The following is a 23,219-nucleotide window of genomic DNA, read 5'->3' as shown; positions in this document are numbered from 1 at the left end:
GTTTCATTCTTTAACTTTTCCTATTTTGTGAAGGAAATTAAAAAAAAAACATTGATACCTGTGCACACATATGTAGTAAAGACATGTCTGACTTTAAAAAGTGCAGACAGAATAGACATAAAACATGCGGATGCATTTACATGTACATTCATGAATGCATGAATCCACACATAAAGATAAATCAGTGCATTTTAACCACAACATAAAATAAGTTTGCTGTGGTTATGGGCACATTAGCAGTTGTATTTACCATCACTTAACAGAAGTCACTTTGTGTGTTTGTGTGTGTGTGAAAGCTTTTAGTGAACCAGAAACTGAGCAATTCCTCTTCTCTAACTATCGGATAGACTTTATCCTGTCTCTGATTGTTGTTCTGTGGTTCTAGCAAACACACACACACACACACACACACACACACACACACACACACACACACACACACACACACACACACACACACACCTCAATAGTGCAGGTCCCTGCTGATTTGCCCTCCCTACAAAGAGAGCTCCACACCCCGCTCTCACACTCCTTTTATGTTCTTAAATATTGATAAGTAGCTTTGCAACATTAATATCTTAGATGGCTTACAAGAACACTTAAATAAAATCTCACTCCCCCTCCCTCTTCCTCCCCCTCCCTCCATCTCTTCCAGCCTGTCACTTGTTTTTCATTTGTGTAATGTGTTTGTGTGGGAAGCAGTGCAGGAGGGCTGTGGGGAAACAAGAGGATTAAAGGGAGTTTGTGTGTGTGTGTGTGTGTGTGTGTGTGTGTGTGTGTGTGTGTGTGTGTGTGTGTGTGTGTGTGTGTGTGTGTGTGTGTGCGCACATGTTTCTATAATGAAAGTGGGTACTTTCTTTATGCATTATAACAATTATTTGCAAAAAAAAAAGTACAAAAATCAACAATGTGGTGCTATGTGTGGCACAAAAAACAGTAGTGCATCATGGCTACGCATGACTTTAAAATTCTTATGAACTGACATTTGATTGACTTGTGAAACCAATCCCCTTTATAGAGACAAATTTTTTAAAATGCAGGATGATTTAAACACATTTTTCCGAGCTTAATGAACTAAAGACGTCCCAAAAGAGAGACTTGCACAAGCACACATGCACAGAGACACACACAAATCTCTTTTTCATTCTTTCCTTAGATGATGTCTGCTAATGCCTTTTCAGATCACCTCTCAGCTCTACAGCGATGACCTCTGGTCTGGTGTGTAGTTAATTCGTTCAAGCATTTATCCACATCCCTCTGGAAGCACAACATATTTGACATTTATTATCTAATTGTATAAACATCTACTTCTTTAAAAACGGGGGTCAACATACAGAAAAAAGCAAACAACGATGACAAGTGAAAAGAAGAAGAAATGAGGGAAGAATGAAACCTATAACCTGCTGTGAGAAAACATTGATATGATTTCATGTAACAAATGGAGGGTATCTCATTTCATCGTTTCACTTAGAAAAGAAAATGTGGCTCGTTAAAACTCCTGTAGTACAGGTGTGTGTGTGTGTGTGTGTGTGTGTGTGTGTGTGTGTGTGTGTGTGTGTGTGTGTGTGTGTGTGTGTGTGTGTGTGTGTGTGTGTTTTCCAGTTGTGTAACTTGACAAGATTTAACTCAGAAGAGGTCCTAAGAGGCTGATAGACAGTTTTAAAGGGATTAGAACAGGATTAGAGACCAACTGGGAGGGATTAGCCCCCTGACTCTAATAGCTGCTCACATAACAGTTATCACAGACACATCTGTGACTCACATACACAAATGTGAGGACTGATCTCCACAAAAGATGTGCAAATCTAGAAATGTTTTCTGCAGGAGGAAAAATGGGGCATATGCAGGGGTTTGTGCGTTAGCTGGCATTAGTAGTGAAAGTCCTGCCTATAGTCACTGTAGCGGTAGCAAAGCAATGTGAAGGGTACCAAATGGAAAAAAAAAAACAACCACACGAGCCTTCAATTGTTTTTCAAAGCTTTGAATGTATTCTTTCCTCTTTCTGGTACAGAGGCTTTGTCATGCTCACTGGCAACACATCTAGAAATAACCACCTGAGCCTCAACAAACTCCTCCTTAAATAGATGCTGGTCATACCATCACCAATAAAATTTAAAAGGTCCCCCACAGCCCGGCTACAAAAACCTATACAGTGAAATACTGCTGTTATTTTGACACACCTCACAAATATCTGATTACAAAACACCCCCCAGCTAAACAATATCCAAACTAACTAAATCAAATCAAACTGAAAATAATAATAATGGATACTTTATTGATCCCCATGGGGAGTTTACTTGTTTTTCTCTGCATTTGACCCATTCACTCAGTGAAGCAGTGGGCAGCCCACTAAGCAGGCGCCCGGGGAGCAGTGTGTAGGGACGGTACCTTGCTCAGGGGTACCTCAGGGTAGCCGTTAAGTGGATTCGAACCACCGACCTTCCGATCATGGGGCGACCACTTTACCTACTGAGCTATCCCTGCCCCAGCTCTCATCAGATGGTTCAACCCACTGATTGGAGAACTCCTTTCAGGTGAACATCATTAGGCTATAATCATGTGTGCACTCCATGACTCAGGCCTTCAGGAAGTTGACTGAGAGAGAGACAGTTAGAGAGAGAGAGAGAGAGAGAGAGAGAGAGAGAGAGAGAGAGAGAGAGAGGGAGAGGTTAATGGACTTCAAAACAAAAGCATAACAAAATCAAAACTTCCTATCAGACATCGTGACATCACTTAGTGAGGGAGATGCTCCCCAGCACCCTCACAGTCACCCATCCAGATTTGCTGAAAATTAGAAATGTCGGGGTAGTTAAATCCTGTAATAGCTGCAACTATGTAATTCAGTTTTTATGAACTACAAAGCTTAACAAAGGAATTGTTCATTCCAAACCTTGTACATGTTTTGGAAGATAACTTTACTTACCTTCAGTGACTTTTTAGTTTCAAAGTCAAATCATGCTTTAATAGATCTGTCCACAAACACACACACAGGTGCACACACAGACAAAAAGGCACTCTTGACCACACATTTAGCCAAGCACAGCCTCTTCCTTCAACAAGACAAATATTTGGTCAAGACCGTTCTCCACTTTTGTGTGTGCATACTGCGTATATGTGTGTCGCAGGGCAGTTTTTTTCGGGGGAAGCCAAATGGAGAAGAGTGATAGGCTGACGCACGGTGAGGTTCATCAAAGTCACAGTGAGCAAAGGCACTCATTTTTCATTGGCTGAGGGGTCCCACGCACCTGCAACCTACAGCAGCAAGCCCACCTGAGAAAGAGCGAGGAAAGAGAGGAGGAGAAAGATAGATGGCGACAGAGAAAGAGAGTAAGAAACAAACATGAGGTAGAGTCGCCACAGGAGAAAGCAAGAGCGTGAGGGAGGACGAGAGCAGGAGACACTGGTGGTTGGGACAGTTTGAACGACAGCGTTCTCCCTTTTACATTTCACACCCGGACGCTCCTTGCACTGCCACGGGGAGGAGGCAGGGAGGAGGTGTGGAGTAGGTGTGTATGGTGTGGGTTGGTTTGCTCAAGGGAGAAAGACGGGGAGATATATTCTGAAGATGTTATTATTACACGTTTACCTTGTTTTGGACTCACAAGGGGACAACAAAAAAGATGCAGAAAACATGCAGAGACACACAGAACACATATAAACATATCCACATACATACACCAACATATGCACACAAACAGACATGCTGGGAATTCTTTTTTTTTTTTGAGTCCGTTTGACTCCTTTGAATCAATTTACATAAATAGCAAATATTATACTGCATCTTCCAAATAGATTTACTTTAACGATACTATCTTTATTTGAAAAGAGATGACAAACAGTGACATATGTTTGAAGCAGAGTGGTGAAACAGAGAACACGGGAGAGGAGATAAACTAGCACAACCATAAATGACAGCCCATCAACTCTACGGCTCGCAGTTGGCACGGCTGTGTTTTGAGCACTCAGTGAACTGGCTGTTCTGAAAGGCACAAGACGGAAAAGTTTGTTTAAAACAAAGCCAAAGTTGGGCAAACTTACTGGGTAACAATCAAGTTGTTACCCAAACCAAACTGTTAAAAAATCGGCCACTTTATTAGTTACCTGCTCATTTGCATTCAAGCATGGTGACCAAATCACTCCAGTAAATATTGTTCCCAGGTCACATATGTAAAGAGCTCTTGGACATGGGACTGACCCCATCAAGTGTTGCCCATGACATGAAAAGTTCTTCATAGTTTGCAAATAGCAAAACCCGCTGGTTGCAATTACCAACATCTCAGATATTGTATGCTAATGTGCAGTTCTGCCTTAAAAATAATGTGGTGCTGCAATAAAATGACTAATTGGTTTGTTGCCCATTCAAGCTTAGTGTTAGTGATCATGCACTGTGCACAGATCTTAGGACTTATTTGATGGATTCAGTTTTGAATTCAGTGATGCACAAAATCTCCAAAAAGGTCCAGAGTGTATGCATTTAATAACCTGGCTGTTACTACATTTTATTGTATTTTTTTAAAGGGTGAGGGTGTAGGGTGTATACACTTGCTCTTTTTTGGGCACTCTTTTATGTTACCACTCTAATCTTTAAGTAGAATTTTTCTGTGCTTTTCTATAGTAAATTAAAAACTGGGACATTTGTTCGGTTTGTGTGTTTGCGCTGCCTGGTTGTGCAGTGTCAACTGAATCACGTGGAGGTCATCATAAAAGTGTGATGTCCATCGTACCTGTCAACACATGTTTGATTGTATACACACCTCGCTGTTGCCCCTGGCCACAGAAACCCTGCGTCTGTCTGCTATACTACACGCTATGCTGGACCCATCCCTCAGCTACTGTCACACAGAAACACGCAGTCAGAGACATGCACGTGAACGTAAAGGCACATATAAATAGAGTCAAGGCAACAGAAACGCATGGTCTCTCTGTCCAGGAGACACACACATCACTTACACACTCCCTCCTGCTGCTTATGTTCAAGCATACACACTTTCACTCACTTTCACAACAGACGGCTTACATTGGAAATGAACCTAATCCATCACTTGGAACGCATACACACACAGCAAGCTTCGTCACCTTCACAGCTCACCTACTATCACTGTGACATGCCTGCTGGACACTGTAGCTGCTGTGATAAATTCATAAATAGAGAAGTGTCTGCATATACACCCACACATGCATCTGAATTTTACAATACTGACTTTTTTGGTTGATGCTCACAGACATACTGTATGGCTTTCATTCCTTTGTTTTAAGCTACTTAAAGAAAATAATAAACTTGAATTTGTAGTGGGTACACATGCACACAGACACACACAAAACAACTCTTATTTTAATTATATTCTCTTGAGAAAAGGCTGCAGTTGATGTATAAATACTGCACCAATGGGTAGCAGATAAATAGGCTTTTATGACTTTTTAACCTCAGAGAATATTTTGCAATAGTTTTGGAATTTTAACAACAAACATTAAGCTCTTACTTTTCAGGAAAATTACACCAACAGTAAGTATCTTTATCGTTACATGTGTTTAATTTATTAAAACTTTTGCAGAAGGGATATGACTGGGTTTAATTTAGCTTTATTTTAGTTTAAAGGTTACTGGAAATTGTAAACTTCAATGTAACTCTTAATTGAAAATTTTTAAACAGGGTGAAAATTGAAAAATTACTAAATTCGCTGAATTCAGTAGACACATTTTTAGTCAGTACACTAAACCTCTTTGAGAGGACAAAAAATCAACCACTCAAACTCATTTTGCATAGTAAAATTGTCATTTACCAACACAATCAAAAAATATTATGTGCTTTAATATATTCCAGCTTTTTTTGTAAAACAGTAAAAAATGAAAATTCATGGATAACAACAATAATTAACGTGTTATTTTGATTAAAGACATTACTATTAATTTAGGCTACACAAATGTACGTATACAATAGTACTATGTATGTATGTATGTATATATATATATATATATATATATATATATATATATATTTTAGGGGTGCAACGATATTCGTATCGATATTGAACCGTTCGATACAGTGCTTTCGGTTCGGTACGCATATGTATCGAACAATACAACATTTGTAATTTATTTTATCAACTTTCCTTCTGACGATGCTGTCTGTGTTGAGCGCTCAGTGAATCTGCGTTCGACTACTCCGCCTAGGCTGCACTGTCGAGCGCAGATCCACTGAGCGCTCAACACAGACAGCATAGTCAGAAGGAAGAGCGCAGGGCAAGCTAGCAAGACAGAAGTTAAGCTCTCCTTACAACATGGACCTCCCCCACCCTCATTCAGATCTGGCGTTTGGAATTATTTTGGTTTTCATGTGACGTATGACCCTGAAGGTAAGCGAGTCATGAACTAAAGTAAAACAGTATGTTGGATGTGCCATGCAATGTTCAATTACATGGGTGGGAACTAGTGTGTTAGCGCAGTTAGCTCGTTAACGTGTTGGCCGTCTAGCCCCATGCACGGGGCGATCGGCGGTAGCTCGTTAACGGAGATTTGCCGTGTTGTGGCGTTAAGGTCATTTCAACGAGATTAACCTGAAAGCACTAGTGGGAACACAACGAATATGACTGCACATTTACGCCGACATCATCCTAGTGCAAAGACAAAAACAACAAGCATGCTACTAACTTTAGCCGAGTCATTTAGACAGCTGTTAGCACATGATTCTCCTTATGCTGCTGAGAATATAGCCCAGAAGAAGCGGATAGTATAGCTTTTATTTTGGAAAGAGACATTTCTCTGTAATAAACTCTCTTTTCCAAAGATGAGTGATTCCTCAATCAGATACAGGGCTTGCAATATCGCTAGCCCGACGTCCTGGGGCTAGCGATTTTTTCAGTCGGGGTACCAAAATCTATCTCTTCCCTGCCCGTCGGGCTATTGTAGGAAGGAAAAATATATGTCAATGCTTTTGCATTCTTTCAGAAATGTAGCTGGATAATTATGTCATTGGCATCGGTGAGCCACTGTCAATATGTGACATATTGAAATCACGTTTGAATTTGCGCTTGTTTTTTTGCTTTCACTTTGCAATCGTGCGAACTGTGTATAGAGAGCGACAGCACTGATCTGTGAGTGATGATAATTTGTGCACCAATTCCTCTGACATCGTCTTATTAATCGTTAGCTTACTATGCAAACATGACAAGTGAAATCTCCCGCAGCAAGCTTAAACATGTGAGCGGTTGATCGCGCAGAGAATCGCTGACCGTTATGTGTGCGTGTGTAAAAGTAGCAGGATATATATTTTAGTTCTGCTGAGCCAAATAAGACAGGTCAGGGTGAAGAAGTGACAGCCAAAGAAAAGCTTACCACAAAACGGAAAAGTTATGACAAATCAGACTATAAGGCAAAAAGAAAGTGCAGCTTTATGGTTTCATGGACAAAAGAATTTCTGTGGCTGCAATATGACGAGCTAAATAACCAGGGCTGCACATAAGTGGTCCACAGGTGCGCATTCGCTGTCAAAATAAAAAACACGCACAAGGGTTCGGGTTAAATTTAAAAACTGTACTTTTGAGTTAAAATATATATTTATAATTTTAATAAATGACAAATTAAAAAGGCATGAACATTTTTTTTGTATCGAAAAAATATCGAACCGTGACACCAAAGTATCGAACCGAACCGAACCGTGAATTTTGTGTATCGTTGCACCCCTAATATATATATATATATATATATATATATATATATATATATATATATATATATATATATATATATATATATATATATATATAGTGCTATTGCGTTGTATTGTGCTGGCTCACAGAAATGACTCACTAAGACAACTAAATGGAACAGAGCCACTGGTAATGTTATTAGTTCACCTGTGCTCTTCCCTCTATGATAAATCAGAATATCTCCTTTTGAAATGGCCTTTTATTCATTCAGATGAAAACACTTTCACAACAAACACAACCAGAACACCGCCCATAGCTATGACTGATGCAAGACTCAAACTAAAATTATTTCCCAAAACAACAAGAACACAAAAGTCCTCTGAGAATCACTGGTGTGCATGTTTGACAAATGCTCGCTGGCAGCGCTGCAGTCTCGTCCAGCAGCTTGCTGAAGGCTACAGCAGCGTCGTTTCATGGCTCTCTTGTTACTGGGCTGTAAATTCAGCGGATGGCTCCTGTCTCTGAGTATTGATCCGCTCCGTCACCTTGAACCTCGGTATTGACACATGGGGCGACGCTGAGCAGGGAAAAACGGCAATTTACCGACCCTCAATTATGACATTCATAGATGATGTCACAACAGGGGCATGGGGCTTTGAAACTCGCAGACAGAGACACACGCACACATGAATACACAGTTCGTCAAGGGATTGAATCCATTTGTTTGAGCTTTGCGCACCAAAACACACACCAGCCAACCCTTTCTATCCTAAATAGCATTTAATGGCACCCTGTGTGCTTGTGTCTGATTTTATGTGTGTCTGCGCACATGTACACTATCTCTATTAGTGTGTGCATCACCTCTGACAGCCGTTCTAATGTCTGTTGTCCTTTCATTCCCCAGACAGATGGTTCACCGGACCATGTCATTAGCAGAATACAGTTGGCAATATGTCATATATTACATTAATAGTAAGATAGCGTGAGGCAAAACATTCTGTGCTCCCTGCTGACACCTCTACATGCGTCATCCAGACACATCAGGCACAAAACTACAAGTCATGTAATTACTACACAACAGTCAGGCACATTTTTAACGCCCTACATGAACCTTCAATTTTGTATTTGTTTGCAAATAATAATGACATTGTATTGAACTGTAGCCTAGAGCACCGTTAGTCAGATTTGTGACTGGGAAAATCTCTTTAGGGAAAATTAAAGAAGAAATTATGTCAATTTCCACAACAGTAACCATGAACAGGAGCTGCCTTGAGCAGTGATCACCACTGTTGTTCCACTGTGAGCTGAGGGTGCCAGAGTCATTGGAAGCTTATCCCTGATGCTGCAGAAGAAAACTGCAAACACAAAACAATGGCCTGGACTTTACATGAGAAGACAATTTATGAGTAAAATTAAGACTTTTAGAAATCATAGCTGATTGTTATCATAACTTTAAAGCTGTGATATATCAGTTATCAGTGCAAGAGTTGATTGGGACAGCGTCTCAGGAAAAGATAGGACACCCAGCTTATATTTGTTGTGATAGTGGTGATATTAAAGAACAATATTATAATAGTATTACTTGCAGTTTAGAGCTGACAAAGCATTACCAATATATGAGTTGGTTGACAAAAAAAGAACACATGAAACCTCAACATACAAGCTTTAGCATTTAGGCAAATGCAGAATTAGAAGTATAGCACTCACGTATGTGCTTTCAAATGAAAAAAAAAAAAAGAGTGAATTGTTATTTGAGGCCATCCACTTATTATGATCTTTCAGTGACCCAACTTTGGGTCCTGACCCTCACATCAAGTACACCGCTATATTGCATTACAAATGGATTTCAAATTGAAGCCATATCAGATGTCACATATCTGATTCAGTAAGTAGTGGCCAGGGGCTGCCCAGCCATCGTTAATACTGTATTCACAATCCATTGATGAGATCATGAAAAACTGTGTATGTTTTTGTATGTGTGTGTGTGTGTGTGTGTGTGTGTGTGTATGTGTGTGTGTGTATAGCTGCCCTCCTAAGACTCACTCCTTCATGTACTGAAACTCATAAACACACACACACACACAAAGAAATAGAGACACGCTCCTCCCCAGGGCCTGAGTGCTCTCTGTGTTGACCGCTGAGGATGTGGGTCAGAATAAGAGGGCAAAAACAGAAAGGGGCTCTTAACAGGACACACAGATGGGCCAGACTCACAAAGACATGCTCACATAAACACACATTCATATATACTCCCTGAGGTCAAGGTTCACCTGCAGAAGCTCTGGTCACTGTCCATCCATCAGTTTTATTACAGAGACAAAAAATGATATGCAGGGTATGAACTGATTTTATTTTTTTGTTTCTCTCCCTCTCAGTGGTACAGCCCACACTAGGTCAGCTAGTGAAAATGATCTATTGTATAAATAACTGTATGAAAAGTGCGGTCACTGTGACTGTTTGCATCTTGTTTGTTTGTTTTCTGAACCTTGAGCGGCCAATGGACAGTGGAGTACTAAGCTGTGATCTGACACTAGCTAGCTTGGATAGCAAGGTGCATTTGTAGTTATATGGGTGGATTACACAGGCACAAATACCTGCTAATTTGTGCTAACATTTATATTCACCAGACTCTTTCTTAGGCACACATTGCTAGTACAGGGTTGGGCCCCCTTTAGCCTTAAGAGCTATCTGAAGTCTTTCATGGCATAGATATGTAAACGTTACTGTACATTCCTCCAAGACTTTGGTGAATATTGGCATGGTAGCATCAAACAGCTGCTGCAGAAATATCAGCAGCACATCCATGATTTGAACCTCCTATTCAGCCTCATCCAAACGGTGCAGTCATCATAAGATGGGTACACTGTAGTCAGAAAGGGATAATGGTCAGCAACAATGCTCAGTGTGCCAAAAAAAAAAAACTCCACACAACAATTACACCACCAGTAGCAGCACCACCACTGGAACCACAAAATTTATTCATTATGTTTTCTTTTGCCAAATTCTGAACCTACCACTGTCAGAGTAGAAATCAAAACTCGTCACACCAGACAGCATTTTTCATCTTCTATTGTCTATTTTTGGTGAGCCTGTAAAAATTCAAACTGATTACAGTTTATATGATACAACATCTACAGGTCCTCTTGACCATGTTTTACAGAGTTGCTGGAATGTGATTGGTTGATTAGATAGTGGTGTTGATGAGAAGTTGAGCAGATGTGTCTAATGAAGTGGAAGGTGGGTATACTTACTATACTATACTGACTATACTAACAGAATACTAGGATTTCCCTGCATAGACATCTTGGCATTCTGTTAGTACAATTATTTTATTCAGTAAATTATTCGTTCATTGATTTGTTCATGTTTTTTAGGCAGTAAACATGCTTTCTTCTTCTGTGACGTTGAGTATTTGATCAAAGGTCATCCATGAGGACTAACTCCTTTTTGGAGGCAGCCTCAGATGGCCATTTTAGGAATTTTTGGGAATTCTGTGTTAGCTTCATTTTTCAGTCTCTGAAGTTGCTGCCTGTATGTGTTTGGGTCATTACTCAAAAAAACGTAATGTATTACACATTATTCTTATTCTACGTTACTTAATTACTGGAATTTCTTCCACTACTCTTTTCATTACTCCGTAAAATATTCTGAAACATAATTACCAGTTAGCAGTATAAACCTTGGGCTTCAGTCGCACACACCAACAACCTAATGAGGACACATATGAACACAAAGTTGACAACACAAAGCAAAGATGAAACCCAGTCTAAAGAGATTTCAAAGCAATCACCACAGTGAAGCAGAGGCTTCAAGTTTGCTCATTTGTTACCTGTAAAAGTTCCAGTTCTGGCTGCTGGGCGGGTTCAGCATTCACTCAGCTTTACTATCACTCTGCGTTCTTGGCTAGCTTTGCGTTAGCATGCTGTCCGTGCAGATGTTTGAAAACAGACAAAGCTCTGTTAGCAGTATAACGCCTCTGTTTCTCTCCTGGACGTGTGTTGCACTTTACAGCATGTTCATGTCCTTTTGTGCAATAAAACATTTCCCTTTCTTCTACACATGAACTGTAATTAGCTGACTGTTGCACAAGTACACAGGAAGAAAAAAGGACTGTTTGATTTGCTTTGTCTTTCGATCCAAGCGGCATGCAGATAACTGAAGACCACTGAAGAAATATCAAATTAGTGATTACTGAAGTAAGTACAGTAACATGTTACATTACTGTATTGCTGAAAACTGTAATGAGATTATACATTAACACGTTACTTTGTACTTTGTGCTATTTGTATCCTGTACAAGTTTGTCATTTTCTCCCCAAGGGCATTTACTGCATATCAGAGAGAACTGAGCCTTGTTTCCCCCGCACATAGACCGTATGTAAAATATTTCTGGAGCAACACATGCACAGTCCTCAATAAAGAACGAAATAAGATGAGCGTACAGTCAAAATTGTAACTTTTCACATGACTATCACTTTGCACTTCTGACAGAATTCATGCGCCACAGTTCAGAGCGAAGTCTCTGTGTGTTACTGTGTGTGCGTATGTCTGTCTCCCCTATTTCTCAATGTTTTCCCATGGGAGAATGGCAGCCATTTTGTCCTGTCACTCCTCCATGCTTTTTTTCCCCTCTTTGCCTGTCCAATAATGACAGTTTAATTTGCCAGCCAATTACACCTGAGCGGTATTTAAATGAGCCAATAAGGACCTCTGACAGCATGACTTGTTGCTCTAGTTAGTACTCAGACGCAGAGGTCGATTTACTCTCCGACTCACAGAGTGATACTGTTTGCACTGTTTGGAGGCTTGCGTTTATCGAATTGATACTGTTTTATTCTTAAAAATGAGATGAATTGCTTTTTTTAAATAAACGTTTTGTTGATTGTTTTGTTTTTACAGTTATGTCATAGTTTTGGTTTGCTGAAAATTAGAGAAGAAAATAGTGTATAGGAAAGAAGCAAGGCACGGTGAAACCAAAAGGCTAAGGGATGGGCAGGGGTTGATCCTAATCCTCTCTTGCCGTGTGTGTAAATAATTTCTAAGCGTCTTATCCTGCTCATTTATATAATGGTGGACTAAAGCCCTGGGTTTGCTTCTGGAGGCCTGAGATATATTCAAACAATCCTGCCTATACCTCTGAGTGATGACCCAATTCTAGGGGTACATTTACACAACATGTGTAATGGTATCTAAATGTGTACCTGTACAATGTGTATCTACCTGGTATACAAGTGACTTTGCAGTCACCACTCTATATGTCTATGTGTGTCTGCACTCCTTGATTAAACAGCTGTTTTAATCTACTTCCTGCCTTCCTTGGGTCCTCCGCCACCCCTGCTGACCATACAATAACTGTAACTGTGCTTTTTAATACCGAGTGATGGTAAGTAAAAATAACCAGAGTCAAATATCTTCAGATTAAATACATCTTTTACAGTCTGCCTTTATCCTGCTGTGGTGCTTTAAGCTGTCCACATATACACACCAACGTGGCCATGAATTCACACACGCCGAGTGCATACACCCATAATCGACTGTGGAAATACCATACTTAAAAATATTAAATGTAGTCAGAAGCCTTTATAAATTGCACTTTTAAATATGTGACCTGACCTGAGAGTCCTTTTGGCACCCTGAAAAAATTACTCTGCTTGATGAGAATGTGACAGCATTAAATGATCAAACTAAAAACAGGGCGAACCTGTTACAGTAATGACTCTATGGTTTTGGCCAAAAGCAAAGGACTACTATTTTGAGAGTTGCAGATTTAATTACCCACAAGATGAGGAGTTTGACTCTTACTTAATATACAGTACAGTGTGCAAAAGCCTTGAGCCACGCCTCCCGTCTTTATGTTTTTCTAGGAAAATTTAAAATGGGTCCAGCAATTTATTGAGATGTGCCAACATACATGGAAATACTGTATAAAAACCAAAAACAGAGTTTGTACCATCTGGAAAGTCAATTTGGTGATGAGGTACTCCCACATTTATTCTTGAATACATCCTGAACTCTCTTAGGCAAGCTTCTTTTTTAATATCTCTAGTCGTCTAAAGTTGTCTTTGGGAATAGTTCTCCAGGCTTCTTAAAGGACATTTAAAGCTCTAACTTGGATGTTATCTGCCTTTAATTCCCTTCTCAGTCAAGAGGATCCATGCTTTCATTGAGGTCTGGGCTGTGTGAAAGAGGTCCACTGTGCGTTTGTGTGTTTTTTCTTTCTCTCCAGGTATACTTTTACTGCATTGGTGGTTTGTTTGAGATTATTGTCATACTACAAAATGAAGCTGTTACTAATGAAATGCCACCGCTGGCTGACATTCAGCCCCAAACTATTACAGAGCCTCCCAAGCAAACTCACTGTTGTACGTTTCTCTTGACATACAAAAACTTCCAAATTAAGTTCTCACTAAGAACTGTTTCCACTGATTTTAAATAATTTTTAAGACTGTCACCTCTTCTTTTGTTCACTTTGTCCAGTTTCCTCTGTATTTTTTAAGCATGCTGAGATATGCCAAGTTTTTGATTAATAGTCCCTTTGGTATTATGTTATGTTTGTCATTCTGTGATGGGAACAAACTATGCACGTTTGCAACTGGCGTCTAGTAATAAAATGCCTAAAGGTACAACTGAAATCTTTTCTTTTCCAGGTTGTGTGTTAAGTGTAGACTTAGACTTCAACTATTGCTCAAGATCACTTCATAAAATTCTTAGGCTTAGTGTTTGTTGTTTTGAATCATCTAAACTTGAAGCAATCGTAGTAAATTACTCACAGTCTTTAAATTAAAAAAAATGGAGATAAGACGTTAAGAAGCAAATAAAAAATTATAGAAATGGGTAAACAGATGAAAGAGACGGTGGGGAAATCACATGGTTTGTGTTTTATCTGTTTGTTAATTATTTCTCTCGTTAATTTTCTTTTGTATTTAGATCCTTGGTTAATACTGTTCATTTGAGATTCCTACCAATAAAGGATGGAACGGACTCAAGAAGTGTGATGAGAGAAAAAGAGCAAGATGAGAAAGAGAGAAAGATTAATTATACAGATGCAGAGGAGAAAAACATGTGAGAATGATACAGGGCGATTTTGGCAGTGGTCCAGTCATCATGCTAGGTAAATGATTTGAGTTGCTTATCAAATTGAGGGTTAAAGACTGGTAGCCATAGAGGAAAGCAGCACGCACAGATTGCTGTTCGGTAATGACATTTAGACAATTCAGATTCAGGAACACAAAAAAAATGAACACAGACACACAGACCCACACACATACCTGGATCAAAGCATGCTGAGCTTTCCCAAGAGCAAGTACAACCCTGCTGTGAAACTGACAGCATCCTTCATTAACTCCATCACACACTTTGTACATGCCCATCCTTCTTTATGTCATAGACACATTTATAGGAAGGGGAAAGGGTGAGAAGAAAGGAGAATTAGTAGACAGGCCAAGATAAAAATGTTAGAGGAGAAGAAATTCATGTGAGAGAAAAGAGGACTATATAAGGATGAGAGGGAAGGGAAGAAGGCAATAAGGGTAACAAGAAAAATTGGATTAGAGGAAAAAACTGAAATGAATACACCAGATTAAAGGGGTGAAGCAAAGAAGTATGGAAAAGTAAGAACAGGTAGTGAGAAAGGAGGAAGCTGCGACAGAGAAACGCCAAAATGAGAAAAATTCATAAGGAATTGAAAATAAAGTAGTTGAAAGGAAAGGGTGAAAAGAAGGGAAAATGTATAATGGAAAGGAGGAAAGGAGGAAAAGAGATGATGGAAAGATGTGAGACAAAGTGATGAGCTAAGACCAAATAAAAGAAAGGAGGAAAAAAGAAAAAAGAAAGAAATCATGAAAATAGGAGAAGATAATCAATAGGACAGAGGATAACATAAAAACAAAAAAGGAAAAGAAACCAGAGCAGGAAGAAGACTGGCCAATATGAAAGAGTACATCAAACGTCTCTTCATTGTTTGTGCTCCATCTGTGTTGCCGTGAACAAAACGGGCATCAGCAGCTCAGTTAGTTAGTTAGTTAGTTAGCAAGGGATTCGGTGAATACTTAGGCCCCAATTATCCACTAAATCTGCCTCTCTCTCTAAATGAGATTATTGCCACATACAGAAGCTGTGGCTCCCATTGGGTTCCATTAACTTTGATTACTTCTCATTATTTACTTACAGCTCTGCCGCTGTTATTGCTTTCACTCTCACACAAATACCAAAAGATGAGGCGAGGGGGGGGCAGCGATGTAAACAGGGAACCACACAGACAGAATTATATGAAAACACATGTAAAGACTGAGGGAGCTGCACTTAATGAAAGCACAAAGAGAAAGTAATGAAGAGTTAAATGACATGGTGTGAAGAGACATAGTGAGAGAAATGCAAAGTTCAGAGGAAAGGCAATGTGCACAAAGAAAAAAAGGCTGCAGAGAAGGAAAAAGAAGGTGAGAAAAGAGTCGAAAGACGTGCGTGCCAATGAAAATAAGGTGAGAGAATGAAAATAAAAGGATGAAAGAATAGAATAAATGACACAGAGTTACACAACTGGACAAAGAGAGCCTTCAACACTGTAATAAGCATTTAATTACATTGCATACGCACTGCTAATGCAGTTTTTTGGGAGAATAGCGTCAAACAAAGGAAGAAGTAGTTAAAACATAACAGAGACAATGAAGAGGACGTTAATATCCAGGGAAATGCAAAAGATGGGAAAAGAGGACAAGAGAACAAACAAAAAAGGAGGAAAACAAAGTTCCTTCATAAAAACTGAAAAGTCATTACTCAGTTAGGCCCTAGTCAAACAGGCCTAGCCACTGCTGGCAACCACTGGTCGCTAGGAAGAAATTAGTATTCCCCGTCTGGTTGCAAGTTTCCCATCCTGTTTCCCGATAATAATAATTCCCAACTATGACGTTTGTAACTAAGGCACTTAAAACTCCCCATCACTTAACCATAGACAAGACACCAGAGAAAAAATTGCATTATTTGTACAGAAGAGCTCCGTGAGCCGCTCTATATGTGAGTGAAGTTTTTGCCAGATTATTTTATAAGTGAGCTTCTAAGAAAAATCTTCCTTTTTTCCACTTTTTTTTCTCAGTGCTCATGTGGGTTTTTAAAAGAATAATGGCTTCTGGAACAGATGCTGCTCATTTGGACTGGAAGGCAGTGAAGAACACTGTGTTTTGTCATTATGTTTAGAGAGGTTGTTGGTAATAAAATGAGAAGGAGAAGTGCATCGCATGCGTGTTCATTTTAGATCAGATTAGATTTGATCAGATTACAATTTAAATGAACTACATTTGATCCCTGTGGGAAAGCAGAATTGGTTGGTAAATGGAGTGGAAGAGAAGAGACAATATGTGCACATTTTATTGTATTATTTGTATAATAATAACAATGTGTCTTGCTGTAATTTGATGATCTCCTGAGTAAAAGGTCTGACTTTTATTTTATTTATATATTTTATTTTACATTTATTCAAGGTGGAGATGGCAGAGAGAATGCAAAAACAAAAGAAAACTGAGAGCGAGGCAGAGAGGAATTTAGTCAAACCCTAAACTGCCCACCCCCCCGTTTTTTGTTTTTTTTTTGACAAGAAAATAACACTCGTGTTTTAAAGAGGAGCCCTCTCTACATAATAACCTCTGCCTCAAACATTTACTGTAGTGGAAAAAGAAGTTTGCGTGGTGGCTGGAGAGCTATTCACTTGTTTTGAGGCCTTGCCCAGCGCTTACGGCACAGTCTAATGTCGTGCACCAAGCTGCTATATAGGCCAAATAACCACAACATGAGTGTATGCAAATGTACTTTGGCGTTGTGAATGTGTGAAGTCTATTGCCACATCAGCATCTTGGGATCACAGCTGTTTTGCCTCTGAACTTTCTGATGGTGAAAAGAGAGAACACTAGATAAAAAGCCAGGAAGGGGTGGGGGAGAAAAAGAGCAAAGAGAGAACTCAGCTCTAAGGCCTAATTTCACCGACATTGTCCCTCGCCTAATTGCAAAATCCCTCTGTCTCTCTTTCCCTCCCTGTCGTGCGGCTCTGTGGCGCTCCAAGGTAAAAAAGAAGTCGGGTTCTAATTTCATTTTGGTTTGTCTTAGGACAACTCTTAGATGTTTAATTCTATCCCAATTTCATGTAATCAGGCGAAAGGCTTCCCCAGAGGGAGGGCATCACAGGCCAAGGCCAGGCATGTGCTATTTGCAAATGTAATTGGTTCACCTTTATTCTGCTCTCTGTGATGTTCGGGCTGCCTTTTCTCTCACTCATTTGTTCCCTATTATCTTCACATCCTCCTTTCTCTTTCCATCTTTTCCAGTAGTCTCGTATTCTCCATTTCTTCCCATCTCCTTCTTTTCCTACCCCCCCCCCCCCCCGTTCCTCCCCTCTAGGCAAACACCAGTGTGGTTGTTATTGTGATTTAATATTTTCTTCTCATCCCTGCCTCTGCAGCCTCTGGACATTGACTACAAAATCCATTATCATTTGTATATTTTAATTATGCAAATGAGGATAGCTCAGCTGGCCTGTTGGAGGCTGCAGGGGAGAAAGCAGGAACTCCATTGCGGGTGATTACAATTCATCCGCTCGTCTCGCTTTAATTGTAACAAGCTAATTACCTTGTTTCCATTTAGTTTGAACAATGCCGAAAAGAAAAGGGAACATTGATAGCTTTGGCTAACTTACTTGGTAAAGCTAGCTGACAGGCGTGGAAAGGCTAGAGAGAGGAAGGGGAAAGAGGAAGCAAAGGAAGACAAAAAGATAGGAAGGAAGACACTGAAACTATTCTTAGCATGTTCTGAAATGTCAAAAAAAGCTGAATTTTTCTGCATTTCTTTGGCAAGCACCAATAATATTTCTACTAATACACACAGGTTTGTGCCCCAATTTTGTACTGTAGAGGGAAATTGTACTAAACTGTTACTAATTAGCAATGCAAAAATACAATCAATGGAGTTTTACAACCAAGCGTGTAAGCATTAGCTACTACCTTTGGACTCCAACCTTTTTTCCAACATCTGGCTTAAACAAAAAAGTCTTTACAGCCAAAATCCTAAAATGACAGTATCAAAATGCCAGTCCTCAAACCAATAGGTGACATCATACTGGATCCCTCTATGGCTGACATAATGGTGTCAGTCTCTGGCCACATGTTAAAGCGATAAGAGGTTTTCTCATCTTAAACAAATAGCCAAATGATGAAAAAAAAGTGATAGCTGATTACTTCTAAACACTATGTTATGAAAGAGTCTTGATTTTCCTAACTGATTAAAATGTACACAGGTAAAAATGATACTAGATGGTAGTACATATGTGTTCAGATATTCTCTTGCTCTTTTATGTTTAGGCATATTTCTTTAAATTGTAAAATGTACACCATCTCACAAAGAAAGCTTGTCTCCTGAGAAAAAGTTGGGTTTTTGTTGTTGTTGTTGTTGTTGTTTTTTAAGTTCCCTCATTACAGATATCAAAGACTATCATCTTGGACTTTCATAGGTTTAAAATCCTTCTGATGCCAAGCTTGCCAGAGGTGCTCAGTTTCGTATTCACTCTGTTCAGAGGTTTGTCACTGAAATGAGTCCAGGGCTTCTGGGGATCAAGACCAGGCCTCAACTGAACAAGATCTCATTATCTCTCCCTCACACAGACCCATGCGTACACATACAAAGGCACAGACTGTAATGCGTTTATGTATTCACACATGCACACACCTTGTCATGCCACACTGAGCAGCATGTCACAGTGAGGGACCATGTATGTATGTCACCATGAACAAGATACTGAAGTATATCGCATATTTAATTGAGATTATATATTCTGCTAAAGGAGCTCAATTTGTTCTTACACTGTGTCTCTTACACACACAAACACACACACACATTTGCACTACAGGTGAAAATGTAGATTGGTATACTTGCAACCACAAGTAAATGAACCTGAACACACTTATCTGGAGAGACTTGTTTCCTCTAATTACTAATGGGCACTCCCATGCACGAACAACCAGCATGACTCTTAGAGATGTAGGGAAACACCTGTACGTGCACATCCACATCTATACACTCAGTATTCACCTTTTCTGCTGTCTCTACCAGGCACACTGGCATACTCCTCACCGACTCCCACATTCTCCATGCCCACCTACTTTGCAGTGCCATCAGGGAGAGATTTGAAAGGTATTTGAAACTGTCTTCCTTAATCATTTCCCGGATCCCGCAGGACACTGCGTGACGCGATGGAGGAAGGACTAGGAGAAGAGGAGGAAGAACGAGAGGAGAGAAAGTGATGCCAGACATCAGTCAAGCCTTCTCTAAGGGTTCAAGAGGAACGCCCACTGACACAGTTGAGTGATTGAGTGAGTGAGTGAGTCTATTATTGACCAGAAAAATGTAATGTTTTGCACATTTCTAAAGGGAAAGAATTATGAGTTCAAAATATTTTTAACATCAGTCCTAATCCTTTTGCAATGAGAAATAAGCCAGGCCATAAACCCCCTTTCAGCCATCACCTCCATCTCCTCCAGTTCTGTAACACAACTAATTATATTTCAAATAGATAACGCATCCTGTTGTGGGAAGCTGAATTTACTCCATGACCATTAAAAATTTAATAATTCATGCTTTTTGTTCACCTTGGTATACCTCCTCCTGATTTATTGTTCTTCAGGCACATTTCAGCCAAACACTCAAACAGGCCCTCATTGATCCAAAGTAATTATAACACACGCCAAGTGACCTCCCCGTGTAATTTCAAGATTATAAGCTTGAGGAAAAAGTTTTCAAAATGAAGCCCTCCCTTTGTGGTGCATCGTGGTGAGAGTGGAGGAGAATTTGCATCCAGGTGACCATTCGTCCATTTTCTTAACCGCTTCTTCAATTTGTGGGTGCGGGAGAGGTGGAGCGGTCATACACCCTACACAGGTTGCCAGTCTATCACAGGGCTAACACACGGAAAAAGAAATATGTGAAGATATTTAGAATCACCAGTTAATCTAACGTGCATGTCTTTAGACCGTGGGTGGGCAGCACACAGGCACATCAGATAAATTAGAATTTTAATTGTCATTATACAACAAGAACAAGGAAATTGTACGCAGTCCCATTCAGTGAAAAGAAAACAATGTAAATTTCACATTAAACATGTTTTCTAAATAAGGGGAAAAAAGGAAAGATTTTGAAGCTGGTCAGTAGATTTGAGCCCAGGACATTTCTGCCAAACATCACACCACCCACCATCCCTGTGAGCTTTCAACCTTTATCAAGAGGACTTTTGTTAGGGCCACTTTTGTGGTTCAGAAACTTCATTAAAAACAAACAAAAATAAAGACAGAAAAAAGTATACTGGTACATCCCCAGATGGGTGTCTGGGTGCTTTTTGGCATATGGACTTCGCTGGCACTGAAGGAGCTGTGAATCGGGGTAAAGAAAATTGAATTCTCTATTTACCAACCTTTTCTGAATCTCTCACTTGTTGAGCTTTGGGAAGTCACTAAAGAAATATGATCACTCAGTTGCTCAAGAGCATGGAAAATTACTTTCACAGGATGTCTGGGCCTAGCTTAAGACAGAGTATGAAGCTGGGTCAGCTGATCCAGTGTAATCACAGAGCATGCATTCTTCTTAAATATGTCAGACATTTTGGGCTTGCTTGTTTTATTTTTTATTATTTTTAATGCATTTCCTATATTCTGGAAAAAAAATGAAGCTTGTAACTATGCTACAACTACTGTTAACAACTGTTTGAAATGAACATACAATGTTTAGAAAATTTATCAGTTGCCAGCAGATGAGCTGAACATGTACTATAATATATGTCACAAAGGGATGAAGCTATAATAGACACCAGGACCAGAGGCGAGGTTAATGGGTTGCTAGACTGAATACTGGTTTCCCCTATTAACTATTTAAACACTGAAAATCAAATACTGCAATCCAAACCTGAACACCATTTATGAACGGAAACTGCCAATTTACTAATCAAATCAAATGTGAAATACCAAACCAGGAAAATATTGCTTCTGTATTTTTTTTTTTTAAATGAGGAGAATAAAGGAGAGATTATTTACATCTTGGAAGATCAGGGAGTATGTTTGACTATAAAACCCTGCATGGTCTATACAAACCTCTGATGCTCTTATGATCCTCAATCACTTCAACATACAGATGTCATACTAAAAGTTAGAGAAGATGTAAATACCAAAAAGTCTGTGCAGAGATGGAAATAGAGAGCATGTATTATCCTTGGCAAACAGAAAGCCATCACAGCCAGTAAAGCAGTTAGTGACTTGATGCCTATTTGACCTGAATAAAAGTTTTAACTGTAAAACACCATATGTCTAAATCTGCTGTCATCTTTAAAAAAAAACCCACATTTACTGACATTTTTCATACACAAGTGTCAGTGCTGTTACAGTGTTTGGACAGTTGTTTGAAAACTACGAGTTATTAATTACACATTATTCACTAGACTGGCTGCTTGTAAAGCAAAATAATACCTTACCCATTTTCTCCACTAATAGAATTGGATTAAGTCATGAGTTCAAACAGAGGACTCGTCTCTGTTTTTAGGCGTGCACTATGCGTGGGTGTTTATAAATTGAGGGCAAAGCACTGTGGGCAGCAAAAACACTTATTAATGAGGCAGTATATTACTCTCAGATATATTAATCAACTGAGAAATAATCAGGAATGAAATCTTTGTCATTTAATTAATAAGGTTTTGATTAGTTGCAGTTAATGTTACAATGCTGCATCAACATATTAACTAGATTCAAGGTGTGATATTATTAGATGCTGGGCTACATTTGCACACTCTGCATAGTGTGCATGATGTGCAACACACATGAAAGTAAAGCTCAGGAAAATATTTGGCCTCTGGCTGAGGATGAACTACAGACTGTACAAGCGTGTCATGTATAAAAAAGACAGGTGCGACAAGAAGGATTTGTCAGTCGTTTAAGGTTGAAAGATGCAGAAAAAAAAAGTCGTTGTCATGCAGCAGTTTAGGCATCACTTGGGAAATTATATTTTCTGACAATTCTTTAATGGTTCAGGCTTTAAAGGGTTACATCTAATAAGCAAAGTCATAGATAAAATTGGGATCTTGCGGTGATCAGTGGCTGAGTAGACGAATTGGTTCCTCTAAATATCCCTAATCCAAAGGATAATCTGTAAATCCAACGTGAAACTTTTTGAATGCTCCTCATTTTAGAACTAAGCAAGAAATAAAGACGTGAAGATTGTTTCATTTTCAAAGTTCTGATCTGTGTAAGACTGACATCACTTTGGGATTTACACTTTTCACTTAGAAAAATCAACAATATTGTATTTTCTGACTGTTACATCCAGGTTACCTATTTTATTTTTATAGGCTCATACCAGCATCTCTTCAACTAGAGCACCACAATTGTATAGTTATCAACTCAGAACGCTACTACAGTGAACTACTTACCGTATCAGCATCCCTGTAATGCTTTTAAAGGCTAAACTGAGTGTATGTACTTTAGGTTTCAAGTGACTTTCAAAGGTTTATTGTAGTTAATCTGTGTCTCAATAAGACTGACCATAAGTCTTGTACTTAGCA

The sequence above is a fragment of the Diplotaxodon limnothrissa genome, linkage group LG7, assembly GCF_057381915.1.
Source record: "Diplotaxodon limnothrissa isolate DT_005_m linkage group LG7, D_limnothrissa_male_GT1.1, whole genome shotgun sequence".
In the NCBI taxonomy this organism is placed as follows: Eukaryota; Metazoa; Chordata; class Actinopteri; order Cichliformes; family Cichlidae; genus Diplotaxodon; species Diplotaxodon limnothrissa.
Note: the sequence above shows the minus strand (reverse complement) of the source record.